Source organism: Natator depressus, chromosome 6, assembly GCF_965152275.1.
Source record: "Natator depressus isolate rNatDep1 chromosome 6, rNatDep2.hap1, whole genome shotgun sequence".
In the NCBI taxonomy this organism is placed as follows: Eukaryota; Metazoa; Chordata; order Testudines; family Cheloniidae; genus Natator; species Natator depressus.
The window spans coordinates 111,816,770-111,843,248 of NC_134239.1; the positions used below are offsets into that span (position 1 = coordinate 111,816,770).

General features: G+C 44.4%; 1 protein-coding gene and 1 pseudogene across 8 annotated transcripts in view; both read left to right on the forward strand.

Annotated features, from left to right (window-relative positions):
* LOC141989520 (kinesin light chain 1) overlaps positions 1-26,479 on the forward strand; it is a 121,010-nt gene that overhangs the window by 16,213 nt on the left and 78,318 nt on the right. The window contains exon 1 of one of the 8 annotated variants that reach the window (XM_074956318.1): positions 20,039-20,327. The exons of the other annotated variants lie outside the window; for them this stretch is intronic. The gene's annotated coding sequence lies outside the window, so the exon portion shown is untranslated. Of the gene's footprint in view, positions 1-20,038; positions 20,328-26,479 lie in introns of those variants that run through there. 8 annotated transcript variants of the gene reach the window in all.
* On the forward strand, positions 5,443-14,930 carry LOC141988382 (uncharacterized; annotated as a pseudogene).

Here is a 26,479-nt window from a genome sequence, read left to right on the forward strand (position 1 = left end):
ACAGCATATTTGGAGTTCTGCAGGTTAGGGGATGGGTCCGGGGAATGAGGGGGCATGGCCAAGGGACATCATCTGCTAGCATTTGTTTTCATGCTGTCATACCCCCTCAAAGAAGGTGTAGAAGCCAAGGCTTAATGTTTCAGCCCTCTAGACATGTTTTGAGATCCACAGAATAATATTGCAGTACTCGGGTATCCATGACTTTGGAAGTCACAGCCCATGCAAGTAAATTATTAAACATGCAGCTTTTCTTTATCTTTCTGTAAAGATTTTTCACATAAATCCCATGTGTGGTTCCTGCATTGACCCACTAATGGCCCCATAATCTGGTCTACTTATGTCAAGGCACCCACATAATGACTTAATGGTCTGTTGGCTAAATAATGGTCTGGCTAAATAATCTGTTAATTTTCAAGTTGTGACTATGAGCCCTGATACATGTTTCAGTAATATTGTGATCTGACTTAAATCCATAAGAGAGAGTTTTGCATGTAAATCTAAATACCCAGGTAAACTCTGTTGCTTTGGATTTTTTTTTTCTGTCAACACAAAAGCTGTGTCGACCTGGGTTTTGATCATTCTTTGCTCTTTCTATCTTTTACTATCAATGTAATACTGCTATCTTTCCTTGGACAAAATGGTTATGAAAGTTACGTATTACATAGTAGTTTAAGCTTGGAATTGGCCCTGCTGTGTATTTATTACAATATTTTGTTTGAAATGTCTTATCCTTTTCAGAATATTGTTTTTATCTTGAAATAAAGCATTAGACACGTTATGTGTAATACTCAGTCTTTTCATGAACTCATAGTTGCAGTAGATTTTTCTACAATCCAGGTTAGGGTAGCCTTTACATTTTGTTGAATTTCAAAGAACCCAGTGCTTAAAAAAAACAAGCACAGCCCCAATAAAAGGAGTTTGTTAACATTTAGCAGAGCGGGGGAGTCAACACTCAGGTTCAAAATCAAAGTACAAGCCTGGTAGAGAATTACTTTAGAGTAGCAGACACCACTTACCCTTTCCCATCCTAAACTGGGACAAATAGATGTGGACTGTGCATGAATCTGCTGGCCTCTTGGCTGATTTGTCCATATTTACCTCTCTCCTTTGCTTTATGGAGAAATGTCAGTCTCATCTGGCAACTGCAATAAGGAACTATATGGGATATCTATAATTTTGGGGTCCCTCATTACTACTGCATTGGCCCCTAATGCATCCATGTAGTGGGATTAGGGTTGAGTCTAAGATACTTACAAGGCAAAGTTTTCCAGTTGTCCTTCAGCTTTTCCATTGATCTCTTGCTCAACAATAGTTGGTAGGTTAGATATACTGTCCATACTGGCGGGGAGAGAGACACCACTTGTGGGATTTCTTGGTGACTTCAACAGGACTGCTCTCATACATAAGCTTAACTTTAAGCAGGCAAGTGTTTGCAAGATTGGTGCGTTAGACATTTCACCTTTCCCTGTTCACCACTGTTGGTTTGATCAGCTGAGATGCTTTTGCTTACAGTCCTTTCTGAGAGTGAGAAACCAAGGTCAGTATTTTCAAAGGTGGCTACTGATCTTGAGTGCCTCCGTTTTTTGGGAGTGGGCTCACATCCTGAAACACTTTGATTCGTTCTTTCAAAGGTGGAGAGTATCTGCTGTTCTCTGTGACTAAAGTGGAGCTGCCAGCTGTGCAGCACTTCTGAAAATCAGACCCAACCTGTCTCAAGTGAGTCATCTAAAGTCAGTGCCCACTTTGAAAATGCTCCCAGTCACATTCAGTGAGACAGGCCCACTTTTAGAACTCCCTCTCTAGCTCACCAGAGCCTGATCTTACTGAGCATTTTTTTTTTTAAATGATGGACACAGGAAGTAGGTGATGGAAGCTAAAGTCCCATTCCTGCAATAAGCTCCACATGCGCAGACCCCCTACACACATGTGCAACTCTATTTCCTTCAGTAAGGGTGGAGGGATCTGTTTGTATGGATCTCATAGCAAATAGCCTAAGGCCTCAATCCTGCAAAGTGCAAGATATTAATTCAGAATATCCAAAAAAGCTACTGTGAAAAGATGTTAAAAATAATGCTTGTAAAATTTTCTTATTAATTTATGGAGACAGTGTTGTGAGCAAACGGAGGCTGTATCATTTTGTCAGCATTACATTTATTGGGGGTTTTTTCTTCAGGCAAGGCACAGTTATGATACCTGCTGTGTTAAGATTTATCAGTAGTAATCGCTGTGCATCAAATCTAAAAAAGAATATGGTGCTTCCATTGGCTGTTGAAAATAAAATTCTTTGTCTATAAAGAACTATTATAGCAACAGAAGCTGGTGGAAAGATCAGAGCAACTTCTCTGTGCACCAGCTCTCACTATGCGGCGGGGGGGGAGAGAGAAATGCAGAGGAGCTATTTTACCAACTAAGTATTAAATTAATCCTATTGAAATAGAATACATTTCACATAGCATCATGTACTGTTTAATCTGTCTCTCCTTTGCAAGGATCTAATACAGCAACATTTTGGTAATATTCAAATGGTTAATAATTTAGGTGATTTATACTGTGTTGGGAAATGGTTATGTTCAGCAGTCTTTGTGTTTCCTGCTATTTGCTATACTTCTCTCTAGTGAGACATATATTTCAGTAGAATATAAGAGGATGTATCAAAAAGGAATGAGAAGGGAGATTAAAACAACAAGGAGTCTGGTGGCACCTTAAAGACTAACATTTATTTGGGCATAAGCTTTCCTGGGTGAAACACCAGTTCTTCAGATGCATGGAGTTTCACCCACAAAAGCTTATGCCCAAATAAATCCGTTTAGTCTTTAAGGTGCCACCGGACTCCTTGCTTGTCTGTATCCACAAAAACAACACGGCTACCCCCTGATAAGGGAGATTAAAGGCTCCTTTGTAGGGCTTGCTGTGATTGTAGCTCCTTTGTGATTAATAGAGAAAATTTATAAATCTCAAAATAATTTTATCCAAGGAAAGCTTGAAATAAAACTCCCCAGAAATCTAGTAGGAGAGTAATGTCAGCTCCTACTGTGATATTTTTTAAGTTTCTATGAAAATTTTAAGTGCCCCACCAAAAAAATCACTAGCTCAAAAGTCAGAGTTGTCATTTGTAAGCTAGCACTTTTGACTCATATGTTTCATAAACTCGTCATTTTAGGAGGGACTGTACTTCAGCCAGTTTTCAGCTTCACAGGTCTCATGCTAAGCAACAAAGAGAGTCCCTTAGGACAACCAGACTTTGCCTAAATGAGGCTTTCTTTTGCAGTTTGCCAGGAGCCTAACAACCACATTTTTGCATGAAGCCAGGTAAATTGAAACTTAACTGCAAGATGGAATATTGTATGCTGGGAGCTGTAGTCTATATCTCTACAGTAAAGATACCAGTACCAGTGGGCCACTAATCTACTAGTTCTCCAAGAGTAGCCCTGAGCTCTGGGAACCCAAAGGAATTCTCAGAACAGAAATAAATGTTAGTTTTCCATATTTGTTTTAAAATCATTTTCTCATACAGTCTGTTGAATTTTAAATACAGTACACTTCAGACTGCAATTAATAAGTTATTTATGCAAATCAAATAACCTCTTTGTGCTTCAATTTTATGTATGTTAATAGGGTTAATTCTCCCAAGTGTTGTGTGGCTTAGCTGATTGACATACTCAAAGGAGAGATGCTGTAGAAGTGTAAACAGTACTAGTGGCTAGAAATAATGAAGATAAACAGAATAATTTCTCTCTAAATATGATTAATATTTCAGTGCACTAGTACCTCTGAGACTCCAGGCCCCCTCTTAAAACATGTTGTACAAATACATATTAAAACATGGGCTCTTCCCTAAACAGCATACAATCTGATTTGCCTTACTGGATCACAATATAGGTCCATTTAGTCCAGAATTCTGCCTCTCTGGATATAGGAAATGTACCATGATCTTCCTGTGAGACACACACAGGTGCTCATCCTCAGATCTGGCCAAGTTGTGTTCAGCACAGGGCCTTGGATGGAAAGGGGACATTAAGGATGGTGGTATGCCATCTTTTGCACTCCCTGATCCCTAGGATTCCCAGGGGCCACTTTAGCCCCCAGCATAAATTAGAGAAACCCTGAGGGCTACTGTTCAAATAACCACTATACCAGCCAGGGATCATTGGAGCGCAGCAGTGCTCTGTCCATGCCTCTTCCTCCAGAGAAACTTCTGACATATCCCTGTGCTAGGGATGGCTGGGAGGAAGAAGTGGCATAGAATTGGCTGTATGTTACCCAGGGATTTCTCTATCCCAGGAAAATCCTCAGATGCCCCATGAAGGAGCTTTACAGACCCTATGTCATCAAAATCTAGGCATAACTAGACCTAAGACAGACCTCATTTCTCAGTGGGCATGACTGGGAAAGTGAATGGAAGATTAAGTTGTAAATAAGGGTGTAATGCATTATGCTAAAGTCATTCCAGCTGAGATAGGCAGGAACATGCTGGTACTAGGGACAATGGACAAGATAAACCTGGAATGTAGAGATCAAGTGATACATTACAGCATTCTTTATCCATGTAATTGGTTCTTGAAAAGTAACCAAGCCAGGCATGAACCACATGATGCAAAGTATAGCCAGGAATGCAGGTTTTAATAAAGATGCTTTTACGAAAAAATTCTGCTGTGTAACTTTGGATTTGCACTGTACCCTGCATCCATCCTCTACGTTTGAGCCTGGCCTGGCCTGGCCTGCTTGTGCATAGTGTTGCTGTATGCTAGTTAAAGGTACCTGAGTGACAAATTCCAGAATCAAACTGAGTGGAAGAGGGACTTGGGGATCCCAACATACAGCAGCACAAAGGGGATGTATCACAAAACTGGCATTTAATAATCTAATATTCCAGTATTTATGAAAGGGACTAAAGAACAATTAATTTCAACCCAATACATGGATCATACATGTTATGTCATAAGAAAGGATGTTTATTGTATAAGCAGTAATAAAAATGCCATCTATTTAAAAAGTCTTCTACACTGAGGGGCAAATCCTCCATTGTGGAACAATGAGAATTTACACCAGCTGAGGCTTTGCTTCAGATTTGTATTTTTTCTGTTAAAGTCTTTGAAGCATACTGTTAGAGATGAAACATTAGGATTATTAATTGCATCTCACTGTTAAAGCACTTGGTTGAAAGGCTTTAAATCTGCTGTTGAGATAAAGGTCTCTCCCTGAACAATTTGTCAAATGAAGATCATTATGTAATGCACATTGTCCATTTTAGAACATTTTAAGAGGCGATTTTCTTAGTTACTGTTCTAGGATTATTTGAATAATTTGTCTGATTTGTGTGTGTGTGTATATATCAAAAAGCACAAGCTTTAGGGCCAGTAACATCAAAAGACAAAGTTCATGAAATAGCTGTCTAACTTTAAAACAATTAGGGATCACAATTTTAGGTGTGCTAGTCACAAGATGGATAGCATGATACAACATCAAATTTTCTCTGGAGATCTAAAGGCAAGACCAAACTCTGCATTGTCCACACTGATAACTCTTGATGCCACCAATATTTATGTAAGAAACTGTTTCAACTGTCCAAACTATCTGGGAGTGAAGAAAAGATGAAAGGGGAGCACAGCTCCAAAGGATATTTAAGAAATGAGGCAGGCACCTCTCCCCAATATTAAGCAAAATCATATCTGCCCTCAACACCAACCTTTGGAAAGCTTCCAATTTCTTAAGGCATAAAATTATAACCAGAACAAAACCCCAAATTGGCTATGATATGAAGGGCTTGGGTGACCTAGCTGTAAATAGGCACAAGTGTAGGTTCCACGCCAGGGGAGAAGTCAAAAGAAAACACCTCACCCAACTTCCAGTTTTGTCATGGGATGTTTTAGAGCATCCTGAATTGAGGAAAGCTCTTACAAATTACAGGTTTCAGAGTGGTAGCCGTGTTAGTCTGTATCAGCAAAAACAACGAGGAGTCCTTGTGGCACCTTAGAGACTAACAAATTTATTTGGGCATAAGCTTTCGTGGGCTAGAACCCACTTCATCAGATGCATAGAGTGGAAAATAAAGTAGCCGGTATATATACATATTACGTGAAAAGATGGGAGTTGCCTTACCAAGGGGGGCGGGGGTCAGTCTCATGAGAAACTCTTAGAGCTTAGTTCCTCACCTGCCATGCTCCAATACTCCTCTATGCTTAGTTCATCTATCTCCCTCATTTTAGGGTTCTGTAGCTTGTGTGGATTACACCAACCTGGAGTAACTCTCCTAGGGGTGGATGACATCCACAACTCCAGCCAACTGAGTTGTTTGTGTGTTTTAATTACATTTCCAGCAGTGAGAGAGCTTTTCTCCTTCCCCAGTGATTTGTCTGCTACAGCTACAGGAAGCGCCGGGAGCATCTGTCAGATCTCAAAAGACTTACTGAGCATGCTCAATAATTCCCCAAAAATTATTGCTATAAATCTAGTTGATGTTTGTATATGGCAGTTGGGCTGGGAGGAATCAACAACTCTGCCCTTGGGAGAGGCTGGCTGTAGAATAGCCATCAGATAAAGGATACTAGCCTTCTTAGCACAGGAAGTTTTCTCTTGAAGTCTGGGAGGTTTTGCATTGTTTCTGTAAAACCAGCAGTCACAGAGGATTATTGTTTGCCGGCTTGAGCCCATAATAAGCACAGTCATTACCCAACAGCTAGTCAGCACCCTGCACTTCATTTATCATATAATTAACAATTACATTTTAATTTTTAGTTCCATTATACACTTCTGTGGAAATTAGAACAGCAATTACACGTATTTACAGCATGAACTTCTTAATAAAAGCCCCATATATTACATTTCATAAACAAAAAGGAAGAAGGTAAATCAAATTAAATAGTAGTGCCCAGAACACTGAATTCTAATCCTGGATTAGTTCATGGTCCCAATTTAGAGAAGAAGAAGGAAAAAAAAAAAGAGAGAGAAATGTGTAAAGAGAGAGAAAGATCCTTTCTTTATGGATATAAATGTATATGTTCCTCCATCAGTAATGAATTCCAAACCTCGCGGTGACATTTTCACAATTACATCGTAAAACACAATGGGGGGGAGGGGGCGGAATGTTAAATTGCTGCACATAAAGGGGTCCTTTGTTGATAGATTTGTGGTCAATGTTGTACAGTAATGAAGGTGAAAAACCATTATTCTTCAGCCTGGTTTTTGAACCATGAGAGTTTTCAGACATATGGTCGTGGTGTACTTTTTGTGGCCCTGCAGCACATATTAATAGCTGTAACATGATGTATGCACAGCACATTTCACTTTCATTATTAATGAATATTTCTTTCTTTTGTTCCCAATATCCACTTAGAACACATTAAGGCATGTTTTGGTTTTCTAAAATATAATTACAGTTACAATGTTATTTCAATAATGCTGATTCTGTAGATGTTTTAGAAGAGAACATAACAAAACCAGAGATCAAGGGGACAGACTAAGGTTTTTACCTTTAATTATTTGTCCTATGGAAAAAGATCTGTGCCTCAAAGTGTCAGTGATGTTGCATCATGATGCAGTGACCCACATGTTGATAGTGTAACTGCCTCTTCCCCAGTGAGTTTCAGAATAACTTATTATGTTAATTAAGTCTATCCTTTGTGGTGTGAGGAAAACTTTCAGAATGTGACCTGACACAATCCTGTGGGCCTGAGTCTGCCAACAAATTAAGGGTGAGATTCCCCCTCCCACCCCAACTCCAGCTCTCTTACGCTGGGTAATGGGGCAAGAGTAGCATAAAGTGACCCCCCAAAGCCCTATATCTGGGTGGGAAAGGATTCCACTGGTGGAGGAACTGAGGTGGACAGCTGCAAGGCTGTCTTCTGAAGACGCCCCCCCAAGCCCTGGCATAGGGGGCATACAAAGGGTGGGGTGGCACTGCAACACTGTGGTGATTCTGGCCACTCTTTCATTATTTAAGTACAGCAGAATAGCTCCAACAGGAGAGAGACTGAACCCTCACATCAAAATATCCCATAGCTCAGAGGTCAAATCCTTTCTCCTCTTCTAGCAAAGAGGGCAGAATTTAGCATGGGTCTCCCACGTCCCAGCTGAACGCTCTAACCCAGAGCCACCCACCCTTATTACACAGTAGGGCCACATAAACCTGAGTACAACCTTGTGTGGGCCAAACAGATTATATATTAAGATTAAAAGTCACCTGTACTGGTTTATTTTTTAATTTCAGCTTGTTTCCAGGGGCAGCAGGTTTGTATAATTTTTGGTGGTGCCCAGAACTGGTCCAGATCCTGCCCCATCCTTGTAAGCTGACATATATATTTTTAAATAATGTAAAAATGTGAGGGCTCTGGGGTGGGGCTGGGGATGAGGGGCTTGGGCAGAGGATTGAGGTGTGGGGGTGAGGGTTGCGGGGTGGGGCCGGGGATGAGGGGTTCACAGTGCAGGAGGGGGCTCAGGGCTGGGGCAGAGGGTTGGGGTGTGGGGGGGTGAGGGCTTTGGCTGTGGGTGCGGGCTCTAGGGTGGGGCAGGGCCAGGGATGAGGAGTTTGGGGTGCAGGCAGGCTACCACCAGCTGGGGCCAGAGAGGACTCCCCCCAGCCCTCCTCCGGTCAGCAGCAGTGAGCTCCGGGAGAGGGGGCCCCTCTCCTTCTCCTCCCACCAGCACACTCACCTCACACCACTGTCACTGCACGTTCTACTAGGGCCCCTCTCAGGTCCAGGAAGCCCCCTCGCCTCCCCTGTGGTGGGTGTGGGGATGGGGGCTGCCATCATGTGTGTGCCTCCTCCTGCTGTTGCCCCTCATTGTAGCCTAACTGGGGGTGGGAGATGGGGCTACCCCTTGCCCAGCACAGGGCAGGAGCGGTGACTGTGGGTGCGGGGGGTCCCCTCTGCTGATGGAGGGTCCCGCCGGAAAAGGGAAGGGTCCGTCTGTTTGAGGCGAAAGGGCAGGGGCAGCCTGCCCTGGCACTAGTGGTTGGGGGGTGCTGGGACCCTGGGGCAGCAGTTGATGCCGGGAGCCAGCAGAGCCTGGCACCTGCCCGCTGCCCAGGGCATAGGCAGGGACGCTTGGGGGAGGCATGCAAGGGTGGTAGGCAGGGCCGGGGAGAGACCCGTCCCGGAACTTGTTCCCATTTTTCTGTGGGAGTGTATCCCTTTATATATATGTCATAAGCTTTTCCCCTTTTTGCTAGAAACTTTGGCTTCAGGGATGTTTCTCTTTTGTGCCTTACCACTACTAGAACTGAAATGGAATCCAACTGCACATACTTCTTGTGTTCTAGCTGCTAATGCTCTCATTCTTTTAAAGGAAAACGCCTCTTTTCGTTAAAAATAAACAAATTTCAGAATTTATTTAGCTTTCACTTTAAAAACAATAAAATTGTACTATGTTTTTTCACATCAATATGTAAATCATGTTTTCTTTTGGAAGCTACCACTTTCTGTGACGGAGAAACAGTTGTTTCTCTAATCGCTTTCTCTTTCCACTACATAATACCCCACAGAATTCCTTTCCCTCAACACGGCATTAGTAAATAGATCCCTTGGTTTATACCATTAATTTCCAGGAGGTAGAAAGCTATGCTATGGAAGTGGTTTGAGAAAGTGAGAGGAAAAGTGAGGAATCTGGATACTTGCCAAGAACAAAAAGGATGGTGTTGTAAGAAAGGAGTTTGCAAGGAAAACCTGCAATTCTTGTGAGTTATATCAGAGCAAGGTTTTATTTATTCTGTATTGGGCGGTGGTTCTCAGCCAGGTGTACGTGTACCCTTGGGGATACACAGAGGTCTTCCAGGGGGTACATCAACTCATCTATAGATTTGCCTAGTTTTACAACACACTACATGAAAAGCACTAGCGAAGTCAGTACAAACTAAAATTTCATATAGATAATGCTTTGTTTGTACGATACACTGAAATGTAAGTACAATATTTATATCCCAATTGATTTATTTTATAATTATATGGTAAAAATGAGAAAGTCAGCAATTTTTCAGTAATAGTGTAGTGTGACACCTTTTTGTATTTTTATGTCTGAATTTGTAAGCAAGAAGTTTTTAAGTGAGGTGTAACTTGCGGGTACACAAGACAAATCAGACTCCTGAAAGGGGTACAGTAGTCTGGAAAGGTTGAGAGCCACTGGTATTGGGTATGTGTGGGTTATCTTTTTCTTTTTTCTATAGCTGTTCATGGTTTCATGAGCAGCTATGCTTAACTTGTGGGTTTTTTTTGTTTGTTTGCTCTTATTAAAAAGGCTGCTGTCTGCCATTGTTCTCAATGGGATGGAAGTTAGTTTGCCATCAGTAAAGATGGCATCCTTCTGTGTTCGATGAGTTAGAAATTTATCAAGGTGCAAGGAAGAGAAAAAAATTTAATGGAGTAGGATGGGGACTAGATTTTTAAATCAAAAGATATCCTATCTTTTGGGGTGGATGGGGTATGATAGGTGCCACATTCTGCACCCTTGGGATGAATGGGGAAGAGACCCAGGAAAGTGAAAATGTAGGAGAATGAAAAAGGAAAAAATGACCCTGTGTCCCAGTGCTAATGGGCTAAGTGGAGTTCCACTCCATTTGGAGTTGGCTTCCTCTACAAACATGGGTTTTTTAAATGCAATTTATTATTTGTAAGTCTTATTTTTTGGCCAATTCTTGTAACTAACTGTTTAAACACTCTGCATATATTCTAAACACTGTATAATTTTTGTTCTTGTCAATTACTATATGCATAGTAAAGATTACGGAATAAACACACTAGCTATTATTGGCAAAGGCTTTCTACAGCTACTTGTAATACTGAAAAAAAGAAAAAAGGGAGAGGGGAGAATTCACTTATATAGAAGACAGCTACACTGACTTTAAGTGGAGCAGAATCAGGACCAATGTTATCTTTAATGAAACCTTCAGTAACGGGTTTCCTATGATATGTTCAGACATCTTGATTGTTCTGGCAGTGAATCAGACAGGAGTTTCCTGCCAGTCTAAATAGTTGTGTTTTTTTTTACTCCAGTGCCCCTGACCTCAGTGATACCAGTGTAATTCTGCCTGTAATAACTAGAAGACTATAATGTAATATATTCACAGAGGGATAGGGTTACGGTTTTTTACATGGAACTGTGAACTTTGCATTTTCTGACTCTTGAGTGCTTATCTGTGCATATTTACTGTTCTCCTAGCACAGACTTTGTTGTATAGAATATTTATTAAAGCTCTGTGAAATTGGCAAGAAATCATGATCAATAAAGTTGATAGCAGCATTAAATATTGCCAGCTTAAGGCCTGATAAAGCAAAAGATATCAGACAGGCTGCTGATTCTGGCTTTTAGAGAACTAATGTTGCCTGGACACGTTTAAACAGCTGCTGCATTTCACTGATTGGTGAAGTTATTCCAGTATAATTCCATACTGTAACCCATATTAATATGTTGAAGTCAGTTGGTATCTTTTGTGTGTACAGACTGCAGGATCAGGCTATGTTTATAAAACATTTTGTGAGAATATATATAAATTAGAAGATTATTTCTGAAAATCAAAATGGTATAAGTTAACAGAATGGGCTATTTTTCCCTCTGTATTTGATTCCCACTGACATGAATATGAATTTCTCTGTGAATCAAAGACTATCTATACCCCAGAGTGTCAGACAGGCTGAACTCTGAATTTCCTAGATTAGTTGGTTTTGTCACAGCTGTTGCTATTTAAACACAGGTTTTTTATTGGGTTGCTTGAACTGTTTGCTACCTTTCCACAAATAATTCATGTGTGAAACATGCACCTCAGATTGTGAGTTAAAGGCACAGATTTCTTTCTGGGAAGGGAGGGAGTTTTACACACCACATCGCCTCCTCCATCATCTCCATGGACCAAACTATCACATCCAGTGGGAAGTCTGCACAGAACCATAAGGTCCTCGCCTATCACTGTAATAGCTCTCCCCTCCACAAGGGTCTCTAGGCCACTTCACCCTAAAAGCACTGTTCTGTGCCCATGTTGTTCCTTAAGAGGACTTGGGAGAGCAAGCAAGGAAAGGATTTACTGCTGGTGAAACCAGAATTAATTCCTATATAAATGGTCATCCCACTAGGCCCTTTTGTCTACACTGCAATAAAAACCCAGGGCTGGCCCATGTCAGCTGATTCGGGCTATAAATTTGGCTTAGATGTTTGAGCCTGGGCTCTGTTACCCTCCAAGGAAGGAGGAGCCCAGGTTCCAGCCGAAGCACAACTGTCTACACCAGCAGTTCTCAACCAGGGACTTGGGGCCTACTGGGGGGCTGCAAGTAGGTTTCATGGGGTCCGCCAAGCAGGGCCAATGTTAGACTCACTGGGGCCCAGGTCAGAAAGCTGAACTGCCGCTATGCAAGGCTGAAGTCAGGGGCCCTGAGCCCTGCCACCTGGGGCTGAAGCCTCAGCCTCAGCAACTGAGCTCTGCAGGGCCCCCTGTGGCACGGGGCGCCAGGCAATTGCCCTGCTTGCTGCTCTCTAACACTAGCCTTTTATATGCAGAAAAACAATTGTTGTGGCACTGGTGGGCTGTGGAGTTTTTATACCTGGGGAGGGGCTCAGAAAGAAAACGATTGAGAATGCTGCTCTACACTGCAATTTTATAGCCCCGCAGCCTGAGCCCAGCTGGCCCAAGTCAGCTGACACCAGCCAGCCGCAGGTGTTTTATTGCAGTACAGAAATACTAAGCCCTGGTCTACACTACAGGGTTAGGTCAAATTTCGCTGAGTTAGGTCGATTTTAAAATGAATGCGTCTACACAACCAACCCCGTTCCGTCGACTTAAAGGGCTCTTAAAATCAACTTCTGTACTCCTCCCCGGCGAGGGGAGTAGTGCTGAAATCGACCTTGCTATGTCAAATTTGGGGTAGTGCAGACGCAATTTGACGGTATTGGTCTCCGGGAGCTATCCCAGAGTGCTCCAATGTGACCGCTCTGGACAGCACTTTGAACTCCGGTGCACTAGCCAGGTACACAGGAAAAGCCCCTGGAACTTTTGAATTTCATTTCCTGTTTGGTCACCGTGGCGAGCTCGGCAGCTCAGGTGACCATGCAGTCCCCCCAGAATCGCAAACGAGCTCCAGCATGGACCGAAAGGGAGACACTGGTTCTGATTGCTGTATGCGGAGAAGAATCTGTGCAGGCCGAACTCCGATCAAAAAGAAGAAATGCTAATATATATGCCAAAATCGCACAGGGCATGATGATGAGAGGCTACAACAGGGACACACAGCATTGCCACGTGAAAGTCAAGGAGCTCACGTAAGCCTACTAAAAGACAAAAGAGGCAAACGGTCGCTCTGGGTAAGAACCCCATTCGTGCCGCTTCTGTGATCAGTTGCATAGCATTCTAGGGGGTGACCCTACCACTACCCCACCACTGTCCGTGGACACCTGCAAGGGAGGAGTCTCACACAACAGGGAGGAGGATTTTGTGGATGAGGAAGAAGATGAGGAGGAGGAGGAAAATGCACAGCAGGGAAGTGGTGAATCTGTTCTCCCCAGCAGCCAGGACCTTTTCATCACCCTGGAGTCAATACCCTTCCAAGGCGGGATCCCCGACCCTGAAGCTGGAGAAGGCAGCTCTGGTGAGTGCATATTTTTAACTACAGTACAGGGTTTAAAAGCAATAGTGTTTAATGTTTGATTTGCCCTGAAGAATTGGGATGCATTCACATCCAATACAGCTACTGGAAAAGTTTGTTAACGTGTCTGGGGATGGAGAGGGAATCCTCCAGGGACATCTCCATGAAGCTCTCCTGGAGTTACTCTGAAAGCCTTTGCAGAAGGTTTCTGGGGAGGGCTGCCTTATTTCGTCCTCCACGGTAGGACACTACCACGCCAGGCCAGTAGCAACTAGTCTGGAATCACTGCAGCACAAAGCATGGCAGCGAATGGTTCTGGGTTTTGGTCGCATTCAAGCAACATTCGGTCTTTATCTTTCTGTTAGCCTCAGGAGAGTGATATCATTTATGGTCACCTGATTGAAATAGGGGAATTTTTGTAAGGGAACAGTAAAAGGACCCCGTTCATGCTGGGTTGTTTGCGCTTGGCTAAAATGGATCATTCCGGAGAATAGCCATGCGGCGGGGGGAGGGGTGAAGGGATCATCCCAGAGAATAGCTATGTGGTGGGGTGGGGGGAGGTGTGTGCTGCAGCCCCTCCCTTTAAATGTGAAACCCAACTGGCATTGCTTGCTATGGGAAAGGATGGCGTTGCAATTTGAAAGCATTCCCACATGTTATGAAGGTGGAAGAAGCCAACCCCGTCTACCAAAAGGCTTACCATGGCTGCTTGGAAACCGAATTCTGTTGCCCAGCCGTGTGTGATGTGTCACCATACCGGCAGGCACTCAATATAAAAGGCAAAATACAACCTTGTACCTAAAGCACATGTGCTGTCTGCTGTGAATTGCTTGACTCACTGTGGAAGAGTCTCCTTTTTGTTCTCAGAAATGTATCATCTTAAATTTTACTCTCCCTTTTTATCTCCCCCCAGGTGCAAATGTTTCTATGCTCCCCCTATCATCTCCGTCCCTGAGGTTATCGCAGATTAGAAGGCAAAAAAAAAACCGCACTCGCGATGACATGTTTTCTGAGCTCATGCAGTCCTCCCGCACTGATAGGGCACAGCTTAATGCATGGAGGCATTCAGTGGCAGAGGCCAGGAAAGCATTAAGTGAGCGTGAAGAGCAGAGGCAGGAGGTGATGCTGAGGCTAATGGGGGAGCAAACGGACATGATGAAGCATCTGTTGGAGCTGCAAGAAAGCCAACAAGAGCACAGACCCGCGCTGCATCCATTGTATAACCGCCTGCCCTCTTCCCCAAGTTCCATATCCTCCTCATCCAGATGCCCAAGAATGCGGGGGGGGGCGGGGAGGCTCTGGGCACCCGGCCACTCCACTCCAGAGGATGGCCCAAGCAACAGAAGGCTGTCATTCAAACAGTTTTGATTTGTAGTGTGGTTACAATAAGCAATGTGGTCTTGTCCTTCCCTCCTCCCGCACCTCACCCGACCCGGGCTACCTTGTCAGTTATCTCACTTTTTTTTTTATTAATAAAGAAAGAATGCATGGTTTCAAAACATTAGTTACTTTATTTCATTTGCCAGCTGTGATTGAAGGGGGGAGGGTGGTTGGCTTACAGGGAATTAAAATCAACAAAGGGGGTGGGTTTTCAGCAAGGAGAAACACACACAGCTGGCCAGTCATGAAACTGGTTTTCAAAGCCTCTCTGATGCGCAGCGTGCCTAGTTGTGCTCTTCTAATTGCCTTGGTGTCTGGCTGCTCAAAATCTGCTGCCAGGCAATTTGCCTCAACCTCACACCCCACCATAAACGTCTCCCCCTTACTCTCACAGATATGGAGCACACAGCAATAACAATGGGAATGTTGGTTGCGCTGAGGTCTAACCTAGACAGCAAACAGCACCAGCGAGCTTTTAAACGTCCAAAGGCACATTCTACCACCATTCTGCACTTGCTCAGCCTATAGTTGAACTGCTCCTTACTACTGTCCAAGCTGCCTGTGTATGGCTTCATGAGCCATGGGAGCCAGGGGTAGGCTGGGTCCCCAAGGATAACTATTGGCATTTCAACATACTGCAAAGGTAATCTTCTGGTCTGGGAAGTAAGTCCCTTCTTGCAACTGCTCAAACAGCCTGGAGTTCCTAAAGATGCGAGCGTCATGCACCTTTCCCAGCCATCCCACGTTGATGTCGGTGAAACGTCCCCTGTGATCCACCAGTGCTTGCAGCATCATTGAGAAGTACCCCTTGCGGTTTATATACTGGTTGGCAAGGTGGTCCGGTGCCAAGATAGCGATATGTGTTCCGTCTATTAGGGAACCCCACTGCAGCAAAGCCATCCAGTATGACCTGCCCATTTCCCAGAGTCACTACCCATGATAGCAGATCGTCAGTGATTGCATTGGCTACTTGGATCACAGCAGTCCCCACAGTAGACTTGCCCACTCCAAATTGATTCCTGACTGACCGGTAGCAGTCAGGTGTTGCAAGCTTCCACAGGGCTATCGCCACTCGCTTCTCAACTGTCAGGACAGCTCTCATCTTGGTGTTCCTGCGCTTCAGGGCGGGGGAAGGCAACTCACGAAGTTCAAGGAAGGTTGCCTTACGCATGCAAGTTTCGCAGCCACTGTGAATCATCCCATACCTGCAACACTATGCGGTCCCACCAGTCTGTGCTTGTTTGCCGGGCCCAAAATCGGCGTTCCATTGTATCAACCAGCCCCACTGCCACCAGGATGTCCCTATTGTCATAGCCTGTGCTTTCAGGAACGTCTGTGTCCATGTCCTCATCACAGTCGTCCTCGTGCTGGCGTCTCTTAGCCCGGTTCTGCACTTACTCCACAATAATGCGTGAGGTGTTTACAATGCTCACAACAGCAACGGTAAGCTGAGTGGGCTCCATGCTTGCCGTGGTATGGCGTCTGCATGGGTAACCCAGGAAAAAAGGCGCGAAATGATTGTCTGCCATTGCTTTCATAGAGGGAGGGAGGGCGACTGATGGCTTGTACCCAAAACCATTCTTGACAATGTTTTTGCCCCATCAGGCATTGGGAGCTTAACCCAGAATTCCAGTGGGCAGTGGAGACTGCAGGAACTGTGGGATAGCTACCCACAGTGCACCACTCCGTAAGTCGATGCTAGGCACGGTATTGAGGACACACGCCGCCGACTTAGTGCGCTTAGTGGGGACATACACAATCGACAGTATAAAATCGATTTTTAGAAATCGATTTTATACTATCAACCTAATTTTGTAGTGTAGACATACCCTTAGAGGCCTAATCCAGCAGACCTTTGATGGGAGGGCCGTCTGTTGTGCCTGAGGTCAGGTGGAAGCTTGCTGCAGAGGCACATAGAGTCAATGTCTTTTCTGATACACATGGTTAGTAGAGGGACTTGTGTGGCCCCTTGGTTCCAGCAAATTAGAAACCTATCTGAGTGGAAGGTTATGAAATATGTACTACTTAGGAAGAGATCAGAACCATATATATATGTTTCATTAGACAAAGTGCATTCTGTATCTGAGCATGTTAGAGTAGTTGCTTTGTTCAGAGCCATTCAAGTTTCTGGGGCAAATTAGGAACTGCAGAATTATTATGTTTTTAAATAAATGGGTGAAGGGAGGAGGTGGTGAATATTGTTTAGCCAAAAGACAGAAGCAGTTTCTTTGTATTAGCTGTCTTGCATAATTAGGATGTGTTCTAATTTTAATTAAATCTTATGCATATTCATGAAAATGCATTGAACTTCCAGACCAAGTAGATCTGATCCCTCTACCTCTTTTAATGTTTAGTTTGGATATAGGGTTGTCCTCTATTCCCTCCTTCTTTTACTTTCACATTTCTGTAGAAACACACAACTAGCTCCCATAATGTGAAGAGTCACAACCTATGACAGCTTCCTATCTATTGCTAATGCTAGAGCTCTGTTCAGTAGCTCCCTGCTACAAATATCAATAGATAACAAACCATTAACGTGAACTTGCCAAATGTGTGTGTGTGTGTATGTTTAATTGAGACAAAGGGCACAAAAATTGCTGCTCTACAGAACTGATATTTAATTTTCCATCAAAAAGCAATCATGATCTCTACAACATGAAAATCAGCATTACCTCTGGGATATGTTTTAATGCCACCATCCTTTTTGAAGTCTTAAGACTTCTTCTCCATAATTTCTCACAGCTGCCATTGGCAGCACCATCCATCCACTTTTTCCTGAGTTTTTTTATTAGGCTTCTGTGACTCTCCCCGTGCCTGGTTCTCCTACCTCTCTGACCACTATAGTATTGCCTTTGATCCTCTTTTCTCCCATCTTCCACCTCTGTTGATATTAATGTCCTTGGTACCCCCCTTTTACACTTGCCATCTGAGCAATCTCATTCATTCCTATGGTCTCATCACATTTATAGTGATTTATACTGATATCTAGCTCTCCCTCGTTATCTAGCTAGGTACTTATATAGTGATGCACCATAGCATCTGAGTGCCTGTCCAGGCTTAGATACATACATACATGTATGATACAGACTGTTCATGTCCCTCTGATACCACCTCCTCATGGAATTCCTACTGCTTCTTCATATTAAACATGTCAAAAATAAATTTCTCGTCTTTCCTTTTAAACCATCTCTCCTCCCATCTTTCTTCATCACAAAGATTGGTCTCTGTCCAAAGGTGATTGTTTTTAATTTTGGGCAAAAATGGTTCAGACAATTTTTAAGTACAAAAGTTGGGTAAACATAATGTGACTCCTTTCTTTGATGGCCAGAACAGTTGGAATGAAAATCTGAAAGCAGGCATTAAAAGTAGTTCTCAAGTGTCACAAAGTGTTATGGTGAAATTTGTTTTTGGTCTGACCTATGGCCATCTGAAACTGTATACATACAGTACGTTTTGCATAGGGTCTTTCATTAAGCTCAAAACATGCCAAGTTCCATTGTGTGGAGATAATTTAGCTGCACAGCAAACGAGTACTGATGCTATACATGGGCTAAAGTACAACCCTCACAAGAAGCCTTGCTGGTCTCTTGTGCACCTTAAGGTGCAAAGGTGAACAGGAGACAGGCTCTGTTCTGCAGATTTTCTAAGGTGTGCATGTTCCAGTGGTGTCTAGCCAAACAGTATGATTATAGGATTTACATGTGCTACTGTCAGTCTTTTTTGCAAGCCAGTGAAGCTTGGAAAAGTCTCCTTTTCCAGATTGTTCTTTTTAAAGAAATTAATAATCGGAACTGTCATACAAAAAACAGCCAAGAGAACATTAAGACTGCATGGATAGGCATTCAGGAAATGCCAGTCAAACTCTGCCTTTCATTGCACATGAATTGCGGCCTTGCCTAGACTAGGATTTAAAGCTTTAACTCAACTAATTTAGCACACATTAAAAGTGATGTACTTTATCTACATTATACTTCTCAAATAGAGTTGCCAGGCGTCTGGTTTTCGACCGGAATGCCTGGTCAAAAAGGGACCCTGGCAGCACCAACCTAGGCGGCTCAGCTCCAGAGAGACAAGTGCGGCCCCACAGGTGGTGGGAAGTAGAGACTGCCTGGAGCCAGAAGTATACTGGAGTCCAGCCAGGACGCAGAGAGAAACCGGCGGGTGGGGCCAGGGCATGGAGAGGAGCCCTTGGTCGCCCAGTGGGCAGGCCAAGAGGAGTAAGTGGTGGGCGGGGGGTGGGAGGGACCCAGTGGGCTGGCAGGGTCTCAGGGCACAGTGCAAGCAGAGCTGACCAGGCCTCTTCTGAGCATGGGCCCGGCTCCATGGCACCACTGTAAACCTGGCACTGGGTGCAGAGCAATGGGCTGAAGTGATGCGAAGACTGAAGAGACAGGGCTGATCGGGAGGTTGGGAGCAAAATTACTTGCTAGGCAAGGAATCGGCAGATATGGGAGGGAAACCTCCTGCAGCAGGGGCCAAAATCACCTTACCCAATGAATTTGGGAACTTGGGCAATGCTAAATGTGCCTCACACACCGGGCATTCCGGAGTCAGAGCGAAACAAGCCAGTGCAAACCTCTGTAAAAATCTCACCACTTCTGGGGGCCGCTGCGTGATTTTTGAACTGAAGCTGGCAGTACTGCTCACGGCCAAGCTTTGTCTTGGTCAAGGAGGACAGCACAGGCTAGAGGCGGAGTAGGGAGAGGCGCAGTCTCTGCTCTTCTCTTGGGGAGCGCCCCGCAGCAAGTGGGGGGCAGTGGTCAAGATGAACTTGTCTAACCGTTATCTCCCCTCCCCTCCGCAGCATGAATCTGGTCCTGCCTCACCCGTCAAGCTGCCCCTGCCTGCAGGCGGACTCTCCTCCCGGGGGGGATTAGACTAACCCGGCTGCTACTCTGAAACCTTTCCCACATATGTCCAGCAGAGGGGGCTGTGCTAAGCCTGCAAGAGGAGGGTGAAGGCGGCGGCGGCAGCCCCTGCCCCGCTGGCCCTCGCGCTCTAGCGGGCGCACGCGCTCCCTTGGAAGCTCTCGAGCTTCTGCCCCCACCAGAGGGGTGACGTCATGGGCTTGGCCGTGGAGCATTGTGGGTCGGGAGGGGCCGCCATTTTCGGTAGGGCGGAGCGAGTCGCAGAGGCTGGGAGCCGGGAAGGGGGCGCGCGGCGGCGACTCTCATTGCCCGCAACTGTCAGTGCCGCTCCTGCGGGCGGGGTCTTGCGGCGGCACCTGTAGTAGCTCCCAGGGCAGCAGGCGGGCGGGGAGGCCGCAGGGGATCGTGGTGCCGTCCCGCTCCCCCTGACATCCCCTCCGGTCCCTTCCCGGGGTGAGCGGCCCCGGCCGCCTCGCCAAGCCCTGCGCGCATCGCCGCAGCCTGCAGCACCCGAGCGGTGAGTGAGGGAGGGGAAGAGGCCGGCTGTGCCCAAGCCCTGTGCCTGTCGGGGGCTGGAGCTGTGCGGGAGGGTGATGGGGCGCGGGGTGGTGTCTGGGGAGGGGACATGGGGGCTGAGCCCTGTGCCTGTCGGGGGCTGGAGCTGTGAAGGAGGGTGATGGGGAATGGGGTGGTGTCTGGGGAGGGACATGGGGACTCAGCCCTGTGCCTGTCGGGGGCTGGAGCTGTGAGGGAGGGTGATGGGGCGCGGGGTGGTGTCTGGGGAGGGGACCTGGGGGCTGAGCCCTGTGCCTGTCGGGGGCTGGAGCTGTGAAGGAGGGTGATGGGACACGGGGTGGTGTCTGGGGAGGGACATGGGGACTCAGCCCTGTGCCTGTCGGGGGCTGGAGCTGTGCGGGAGGGTGATGGGACACGGAGTGGTGTCTGGGGAGGGGACCTGGGGGCTGAGCCCTGTGCCTGTCGGGGGCTGGAGCTGTGCGGGAGGGTGATGGGGCGCGGGGTGGTGTCTGGGGAGGGGACATGGGGGCTGAGCCCTGTGCCTGTCGGGGGCTGGAGCTGTGAAGGAGGGTGATGGGGAATGGGGTGGTGTCTGGGGAGGGACATGGGGACTCAGCCCTGTGCCTGTCGGGGGCTGGAGCTGTGCGGGAGGGTGATGGGACACGGGGTGGTGTCTGGGGAGGGGACCTGGGGGCTGAGCCCTGTACCTGTCGGGGGGCTGGAGCTGTGAGGGAGGGTGATGGGACGTGGGGTGGTGTATGGGAAGACTGTGGGGTATGGGGTGGGAGTGGGTAGGTGGGGTGCGCAGTGAGGGAGCAGGAGGCGGGTGACAGGGGTGGGGGGTTAGCTTGTGTTTTGCCATTTTCCAGGAGCATTGAACCTCACCTCCTTTCCCTTCTCCCATGACACAAACAGAACAAAAGGCTGGGCAGGTCCTGTTGGCCTGCTGGTCCTTCTGTAGCTCATGGTTACAGCCAGCCCCTTCAATGTGTGTCTGTCAATCCAGTTAATCGTAACATTCTCTGGCAGTGACTGTATTGGTGACTCTGCTGCGGAGATGCTGAGAGGAGGGGATCCTGTTTGCCTGGATTGCCATCAGCTTTGCTTTGTTCCTCTTCCTTTCTTGCTCTTTCCTGGCTTCCCCCCGTTCTGCAGTTTGGGGCTGAGGATGCCCAGGGAGTGAACCCTGCACAGAGTTGTGGGACAAACGGGAGCTATTCCCTTTCCAACCTCTTTGTTGTAATGTCTTTATTTGCAGGGTGGATAGATCTGAAATAGTGAAAGAGCAATTGTGACAGCCCTAATGCCATTTTTGTGTGTAGTGGCTGGCTTTATAAATTACAGGGGCACCAGTCATGGTATAGATTGCGTCATCATTCTAAAGCTCTCTCTTTTCAAACTTTAAGACTCTGTGTATGAGGTCTTGGTCCCAGGAGCTAACCATAGTTAGGAGATTTAAAAACAAACCCAAAACTCAACTCTTCAGTAGGCTATACTTAATGTGAGCAAAATAACAGTAATACACACCAGGTTTTGTAGTTTCATAGGTCAAGTTAGCAACTTTTCTGGTTTGTCTTCCTTTCTCCACTCCACTCCACCCCCTCCTTCCCATTTAGTCCATTTAAGAATGTGACTTGTTTTTTTTCCCAGATGACATATTAGCTGTCTAATATGTGCATCTGCATATTCAATTTAATAAATTCTCAAAACAAAAATGTAAGAGCTCCTTGCATTTCTGTAATAGTCTTTGTTCTGGGTATCTTGGGGATCATATCTTGATGACTAAAGGGATTGTATCATGTAGATTAAGTCCACAGTGAATAATTTAAAAAAAATTACAAAAGCATATGTTTCTATTTTAATTTTTTTCTTTTATTATAAACTTCTCTGTAGTGTTTGAAAACTGAACATAACAGCAAAGCAAAAAGCAAAACTGACTAAAAACACATGTGAAATTTGTTTGCATTATTTAAAGTGAGAAATAAAAAGCAAGCAAATATCCTAGATAGTATAAATTAATTTACACTTTCATTTTTAAATATGGAAGATATTACAAAAAAGCAAAGATACTTAAAATATTATATTAACCTATACTTGCAATGACACTAGGACCAGGTGTGGGATGGCATTTTGTTTGGGGAATGTCTCATTAATTTTTGTTCATGGACACAATTTTCATAGGAACCATGCATCCAAATTAACACACAAGGATATGCTTTAAACATCTTTCCGGATACAAATCATTGTGAAAAAGTTGGCTACAATTTTGAGTTTAGCTTTGATTCAAAAATTTTATTTGGCAAATAATTTTATTTTAATTGGTTATGAATTCCATAGCTGAAGTACAACATGACTGAAGATAACATAGCCATAGGACTAATGCTGGCATTGAGTAACAAGCTCAGCGTTCATGGACAGAGTGGATTTGATTTAAATCACTAGTCAGGAAGACTAGATTTAATTATGGATTTCTACATAAAAGTGCATTCTTGTTGATTGTTATAACCTTAATACATATTCTTCACAACTCAGAGATAGATGTAGGTTTCATTTTTAGAAGGTACACATTATACATTTTTAAAGTGATTTATTTTGAAAACTTTTCAGATTAGTTTTACAGCTATATCAGAAAATGAATGATTGTTTGGTTATTTCATTTACCCAAGGTAATTGAGGCAGATAGTTCACCTCCCAATGACTTCATAAATATCTCCAATTCAACAGGTTAATCGTTAATATTTGGAGGATTTTCTTGCCATGCTGTATTAGGAGGAGAACATCACCAGACAGACATTTAAATTGTTTTATTTAACTAAAACAACAACGTTCTGTATTCTGGATTTTTTTCTTCAACAGCAAACATAATATTTTAACAAAACAAGCATATGCATTTTTGAATTTAGTTCAACATTCAAGTCTTTTAAAATCAGGTTTGTTTTTGTTAAAATTGTGAGCCAGGTCAACATGAGAAACTTAAAATATTGGCTTCTGCAGCTAACTCAGTAGTCTTTACCTTCATTTTCTTGTTGGTTCATAATCTGGAAAAGAAAAATGAGCTTTCCTGCTTTTTCAGATCCCAAACGATTTCTCAGTTTGGAATTAGTCCAAAGGAAGAAAATATTCTTTCTACACCAGCAGAAGAAGCTACTGCTGTTAAAAGTGAGGATATCACTTCAGTAGTTTCTGAATCCAAGTGCTTAAGTGACTTCCACCAGTTCACTGGTGTGACTTTCTTTAAAACATCATCAGAATATTTCTTTAATGGTTCACCCTTAACTCTGAAGTTTCTTATAGTTGGCATTATGGAGAGATGATTGTTGGATGTCCAGGTCATAGCCAACTCCTCTTCTTCAGCAGTTAATGTTTGACCCTGATACCAATATTGAGAATATTTGCAAGAAAATGAGCTGGACATCATGATGCTTGTCCAGTTCATTTTTTTAATGCTTGTAATTTAACTCTGTCATTGCATATTTAAAATCTCACTCAGTTTCTTCCAGATTTCAACAGCGTCAGCAATAAAACAGCTATTTCCCTGCATTTTGTTCAAGGCTACAGAAATAGGCTTCAGGGTACTCAGCATGTGTACAACATTTCTCTTAAGCCCAAGGTTGAGAACTTTGGCTGTGACAGTGCCATCTGTTTTTTCACGATTTTGTTCACAAACTGTCATCAGATTAGGCCAGTTCTTGATATAGTGCTCAAAACAGTCCACTACTGAGTTCCATCGCACATCTTGTGGCAGAGTTAGCTTGGTTCCTCCCACTTTTTTCAGAGCAGCTGCTGCAAAGTGGTTGTTACGGAAGTATTTGCAATTTCAACAACATTAGCCTTTATTTCTGGAACACTGAAGTCTTTGGCTAGGGGGTGCATCAAATGAGCACTGCAACCGTATATTATTAGCTTAGGACTCTCCTCTAAATTTCTTCTCATCTTGGATACATTTGCAGCATTGTCTGTGACCAAGCTGCGTACTAGACATTTGCATTTTTTCCCCCACAGTTTGTTATAGCTTTTACTGCTACTTCTTGTAAGTATTCTTCTGTGTGTGCATTTCCTGATGTATCAATTGTTTCTGTAAGGAAGACATTCCCTACTTCTGTTGTCACACAAGCATATACAACAGGATCATTGTGGGCGTTGCTCCGCCCATCAAGACTCAGGCTAACAATTTCACCCTCTAGACCTTTTGCACATGGCACAATTTCTCTTTCATACACTTTATCCGGCAATTTGCCTGTGACATCTGCTCTGTTGGGTGGACTCTATCCTGGTCTTAATGACTAAATCATGTTAATGAAGTGTGGGTTCTCAATCATACGGAAAGAACAGTTTGTTACATAAACAAACTGGGCAATTTTTTCATCAATTACCCCTTTTTGTAATCTGCTGGGTCTTATCCCAAACTTATCTATGGTTCTTTCTGGATGATGGAGGTTTTTTTTTCTTTTTGCTACAGGTGTTATACTGTGGTTATGTGACATACATGATATGACTGAAGCACTATCATTGGCAGATAACACTGAAACTATAGAAAATGATGGTGATCTTGAAGTTGGATAGTCTTCAGAATCCTGTATGTTGAGGATGGATTCTCCTAAACAAAATAAGTCATTGCAGTTATTTAATTATTACCATACTGCTTGCTCATTTAGTATTACTCATTGCATTCACTGACCCTCAGTACTACTTTAAAGGTGAAATTGTAAAAGGAAGATCTGCCTATTTCAGTTATTTTTTATCACAACTGTATCTAAAAGGATAGTACTATAGAGTAACAACTATATTTTTTGCTCAAACATGAGAATTCAAGACTAGTCCAGAAGGTAGACAGGCAGTCCTTAAGAAAGAAGTATGAAATAAAAAAGTTTACCAACCTGAAGATCCTGCATGTGCAGGCACGTTCCTTTCATCATCTTCAATGCAGCTTCCTCCTGAGAAGGAACACTTCTCATGATGTTGTTTTATTCTGGCAACCAGGCCTTGCCTTTGTTTGTTGCACTGTTTGCATTTTACACGCATGCCTGTCTTACCCACAGGTAGAGGAACTTCATTAAAATATTCCCAAACTGGGTCTCTTTTATGGCCTGCTGCCATTATAGGTTTCCCCTTCTAGTGAGAGAATAGTATGGTAGATCTCAAATCAATGAAGGCTACACTCAAAGACCTCAAGACTTCGGGAATATGCTGCTCAAAGAGTTTCACTTTTGTTTCTACTGCCTGTCCCTCCCTTCTCACATTTATCTCCAGACTTCTTCTCCTTGTCCAGATATATTTGGCCCCCAACAATCTTCTATTCATTGAACTTTTAGAAACTTTGCACTTTTAGAGAGAGGTAAGGGATTGACTCTGTGTACACAAATTTGCAAAGGGACAATAGGGTTGGGGTCTGTTATTTCTCACCTCTATGTATTTATTTATTTATTTAAAAACATTTTTGCTGTTAACAAGCATGTAATCTCTGGGGAGCAAATCCATAGTTTCAGAACTGCAAAACTAAGCATCTCTGATGGTATCTTCTAGACCAGGGGTGGGTTGGCCTGAGGGCCACATTGGGGTTGCACAATTGTATGGAGGGCAGGTAGGGAAGGCTGTGCCTTCCCAAACAGCGTGGACCCATCCAACCCCCCTGCTCCTTGACCCCTGATCGCCCCCTCCCAGGAACCCCTGCCCCAACCGCCCCCTGGGATCCCAGTCCCTATCTAATCTCCCCCCCGGCTCCCTGTCCCCTGACTCCCCCTGCCCCTTATCCAACCCCCCGCTTCCCACCCCCTTACCATGCAGGAGCCAGCCGCGCTGCCCAAGAGGAGCAGCAGGCCAGAGTGCTGCCCATGCGGCGGCATGGCTGTGGGGGAGGGGGGACAGCAGGGGAGGGGCCGGAGGCTAGCCTCCCCGGCTGGGAGCTCAGGGGCCTGGCAGGACGGTCCTGCGGGCCCGTAGTTTGCCCACCTCTGTTCTAGACTGAGTACTGAGTTCCATTGGGTGGATAGGAAGATTAACCTAAATAATCTATACAGAAGCCCCTGGAATCCCATAAGATTGGGTCCATAATCCATTAACTATTGGAACTTATTTACAAAACTTTTCTTAAACATTACATTAATATACTGTATTGTGTAATACTATAGAATTAGAATTTATAATCCCTATTCC